Raw genomic sequence first — 4,601 nt, 5'->3', positions numbered from 1 at the left:
ACTGGGTAGGCCTAGAATCTGAAGGGATACGCTTCAGGCATGAAACGTAGAGCATTGAAGGTGAGGAGAGATATTTCATGCCCGATAGGATGTTGGACAGAACCTTTGCTGTTCGTGTTGCAGAGGTGAGTTGAGGATGTCATGCCAGCTTTGGGTCCAGTGATGTGCGAATGGGGCCAGGGTGACAGGGGCGCATCCTGGGAATGAGGAAGGGAGCGCAGCTCCCTGAACCACCTCTTGTTTGGCTTCGAACCAGTCCTAGAACTATTTCAGTTCAATGTGTGTGTCTGCACAGCCAGAGGCGTGGAGTACAAAGAAAGTGGGCTGAGCAGGGAGTCCAGCTGGAGCTTGAAGACGTGCACGATGGAATACTCACTGGCTGCATCCGGAACAGAACAGAACTCCACCTGATCGACACAGAACACGGAGGTGCTCGTCTGAGTCCAGTAGGAGTCCGATCGGCCAACATCAACTGAGTATGTCCCATAGTACTCGTCGAGAGACGGTGTCGGGAGCTGAAGCTCTCCCATCGGTGGCAGATCCCTGCTCATCCTGGTGGTGTAGGGAGGACTAAAGGTGAAACAAGAGGGTTTGGGAAACACACTGTCCTAGCGCTGGTTTCCCCAGAAGGCAGAAGGGTCCGTCCACAGAAAAGAAATGGGAAGACCTCGTCAAGGGAGAGGAAACAATCCTCCTCTATCTGGGGACAGAGTAGTGTGGAAATGGGACTATCAGATAGGCAGCGTGATAAAAGAGAGACACAGAGACACAGAGAGAGAGAGAGCAAGCAGAGGGAGCTCGGAGCACTGAGCAGAAAATGAGCTCGTGAGCAAGGAGACCGAGCTCCCCCAGTACACAAGAGCCATGAAGCACCTACTCTCAGAAATCAGGAAAGGTGGCGTCAACACTTTTGCAGAAACATTCTTGAAAGCTATGCACACTTGCCAAGTCAGCCGCCCCAGTAGCATTGGAGACGCTTAGAAATCTGGAAGCTTCAAGATGACTTTCTCTCAATACAGTCGAAGGTGACGGATTTTTTTTTTTTACTCATCACCTCCTTGGCCAAGAAATACCTGCCACAGTGCTAATGCCAAACAGGCAGAGGCATAATTGCGTCCTATGCCGGTGGTCCTCACAAAGAGAGAACGGGACAGGGCAACAATCCTCTGGCTGGTTAGTACACCTGGATCTACTGATTGCAGGTGACTACATTGGAGAGAGATCAAGCAATTGGCCTCTGGAAGGCGCACAGTGGAATAGGACAACTTTTCGAATAGGACACTTGCGGTGAAATGGGTCTAGTCAGCACTTTCTGATTTCCCTGGATGTGAGATCCCCAGATGTCCCCTTAACATGAAGTCCCACGATTCTTGAGACTTACCTGGAAGACATGCGGTGATGGTCTTCCTCGTCCCCAAGATCAGGATGGTTTTCTACAAAGAAATTCAGAAAGGGTCAGTCACTTTAAGCAGTGCCCCCTTGGAACTTTATCGTCCAACGTTAAGTCCTGGCACAGGGACATCACTATCATCAGTGTGACAACAGGATACCGTAAGAGCCATATTCCAGGAGACCTCAGGTGGGGTCTTGTGAAACCTCGTGATTCGCTCCCCTGAGCCACTGGGAATACCTCCCTGATCGGGTAGACCCTCATGACAACACCGTATCTCTGGTCTGTGTCAAAAGTCCCGGATATCTTTCCCTCACATATTATGGGGAACAAGCTTAACTGCATTCTCACAGATTACTGCACTCTGCAGCCCTTTCTCACCAGTCACACTAGTCTTCGAGTGTTCAGAGGAAATCCTACACTGAGAGTAGAGTGACGGAGGGGATCTACAAGCCTTGGCATCCAAACGCATCTTTCAGGCTAGGCAGAAACGTGGGACACTCTTGGGGATGGCGAATGCCAAGGCATAGGCTGGCATGAGGGAAACACACAAGCAAGGGATCCGTAGAGGTGTTTAGGGTCGGTCGTCGGTGGACTGCATAGGAACAAAGGCCCAGAGAAAGGAGATAGAGAACGGGGCAAAGAACAGTGAAGCCTAGGTACGTCTTTGATGGAGACATTGACAGGGATGCCAGTCGCACTGGGTAGGCCTAGAATCTGAAGGGATACGCTTCAGGCATGAAACGCAGGGCATTGAAGGTGAGGAGAGACATTTCATGCCGGATAGGATGTCGGACGGAACCGTTGCTATTCGTTGCAGAGGTGAGATGTGGATGTCATGCCAGCTTTGGGTCCAGTGATGTGAGAGTGGGGCCAGGGTGACAGGGGCGCATCCTGGAAATGAGGAAGGGAGCACAGTTCCCTGAACCACCTCTTGTTTGGGCTTAAACCCAGTCCTTGAACTGATTCACTTCAATGTGTGTCTGCACAGCTAGAGGGGTAGAGTTCAACGAAAGTGGGCTGAGCAGGGATTCCAGCTGGAGCTTGAAGACGTGCACGATGGAATACTCACTGGCTGCATCCGGAACAGAACAGACCTCCACCTGATCGACACAGAACACGGAGGTGCTCGTCTGAGTCCAGTAGGAGTGCGATCGTCCAACATCAACTGAGTATGTCCCATAGTACTCGTCGAGAGACGGTGTCGGGAGCTGAAGCTCTCCCATCGGTGGCAGATCCCTCCTCAGCCTGGTGGGGTAGGGAGGACTAAAGTTGAAACAAGAGGGTTTGGGAAACACACTGTCCTAGCGCTGGTTTCCCCAGAAGGCAGAAGGGTCCGTCCACAGAAAAGAAATGGGAAGTCCTCGTCAAGGGAGAGGGAATAATCCTCCTCTATCTGGGGCCAGAGTAGTGTGGAAATGGGACTACCAGATAGGGAGCGTGAGAAAAGAGAGACACAGAGACAGAGAGAGAGAGAGAGACAGAGAGCAAGCAGAGGGTGCTCAGAGCACTGAGCAGAAAACGAGCTTGTGAGCAAGGAGACCGAGCTCCCCCAGTACACAAGAGCCATGACGCACCTACTCTCAGAAAACCAGAAAGGTGGCGTCAACACTTTTGCAGAAACATTATTGAAAGCTATGCACACTTGCAAAGTCAGCGGCCACGGTAGCATTGGACACTCTTGGAAATCTGGAAGTTTCAAGGTGACTTTCTCTCAATACGGTCGAATGTGATGGATTTTTTTTTTTTATTCATCACCTCCTTGGCCAAGTAATATCTGCCACAGTGCTAATGCCAAACAGGCAGAGGCATAATTGCGTCCTATGCCGGTGGTCCTCACAAAGAGAGAACGGGACAGGGCAACAATCCTCTGGCTGGTTAGTACACCTGCATCAACTGAATGCAGGTGACTACATTGGAGAGACATCAAGCAATTGGCCTCTGGAAGGCGCACAGTGGAATAGGATAACTTTTCGAATAGGACACTTGCGGTGAAATGGATCTAGACAGCACTTTCTGATTTCCCTGGATCTGAGATCCCCAGATGTCCCCTTAACGTGAAGTCCCACGATTCTTGAGACTTACCTGGACGACATGCGGTGATGGTCGTCCTCTTCATCAAGTTCAGGTTGGTTTTCTACAAAGAAATTCAGAAAGGGTGAGTCACATTAAGCAGTTCCTCCTTGGAACATTATCGTCCAACGTTCAGTCCTGGCACAGGGACATCACTATCCTCAGTGTGACAACAGGATACCGTAAGAGCAATATTTCTGAAGACCTCAGGTGGGGTCTTGTGAAACCTCGTGATTCACTCCCCTGAGCCACTGGGTATACCTCCCTGATCGGGTAGAGCCTCATGACAACACCGTATCTCTGGTCTGTGTCAAAAGTCCCAGATATCTTTCCCTCACATATTCTGGGGAACAAGCTTAACTGCATTCTCACAGAATTACTGCACTATGCAGCCTTTTCTCACCAGACACACTAGTCTTCGAGAGTTCAGAGGAAATCCTGCACTGAGAGTAGAGTGACGGAGTGGATCTACAAGCCTTGGCATCCAAACGCATCTTTCAGGCTAGGCAGAAACGTGGGACACTCTTGGGGATGGCGAATGCCAAGGCATAGGCTGGCATGAGGGAAACACACAAGCAAGGGAATGGTAGGGGTGTTTAGGGTCGGTCCTCGGTGGACTGCATAGGAACAAAGGCCCAGAGAAAGGAGATAGAGAACGGGGCGAGGAACAGTGAAGCCTAGGTACGTCTTTGATGAAGACATTGACAGGGATGCCAGTCGCACTGGGTAGGCCTAGAATCTGAAGGGATACGCTTCAGGCATGAAACGTAGAGCATTGAAGGTGAGGAGAGACATTTCATGCCCGATAGGATGTTGGACAGAACCCTTGCTGTTCGTGTTGCAGAGGTGAGTTGAGGATGTCATGCCAGCTTTGGGTCCAGTGATGTGCGAATGGGGCCAGGGTGACAGGGGCGCATCCTGGGAATGAGGAAGGGAGCGCAGCTCCCTGAACCACCTCTTGTTTGGCTTCGAACCAGTCCTAGAACTATTTCAGTTCAATGTGTGTGTCTGCACAGCCAGAGGCGTGGAGTACAAAGAAAGTGGGCTGAGCAGGGAGTCCAGCTGGAGCTTGAAGACGTGCACGATGGAATACTCACTGGCTGCATCCGGAACAGAACAGACCTCCACCTGATCGACA

The 4,601-nt window shown here is 51.0% G+C and overlaps 1 long non-coding RNA gene across 1 annotated transcript; it reads right to left on the bottom strand.

The window, feature by feature from the left end:
* Positions 1-419: 419 nt before the first annotated feature.
* On the bottom strand, positions 420-2,532 carry LOC131403528 (uncharacterized). The gene is made up of 3 exons (XR_009219397.1): positions 2,463-2,532; positions 1,382-1,433; positions 420-552 (listed from the first exon to the last, which is right to left on the bottom strand). It is a non-coding gene; the product is annotated as an uncharacterized LOC131403528 (long non-coding RNA).
* Between the last annotated feature and the right edge of the window lie 2,069 nt (positions 2,533-4,601).

The sequence above is a fragment of the Diceros bicornis genome, chromosome 4 (assembly GCF_020826845.1).
Source record: "Diceros bicornis minor isolate mBicDic1 chromosome 4, mDicBic1.mat.cur, whole genome shotgun sequence".
Lineage (NCBI taxonomy): Eukaryota > Metazoa > Chordata > Mammalia > Perissodactyla > Rhinocerotidae > Diceros > Diceros bicornis.
This window is presented reverse-complemented; position numbering and strand designations above follow the sequence as displayed.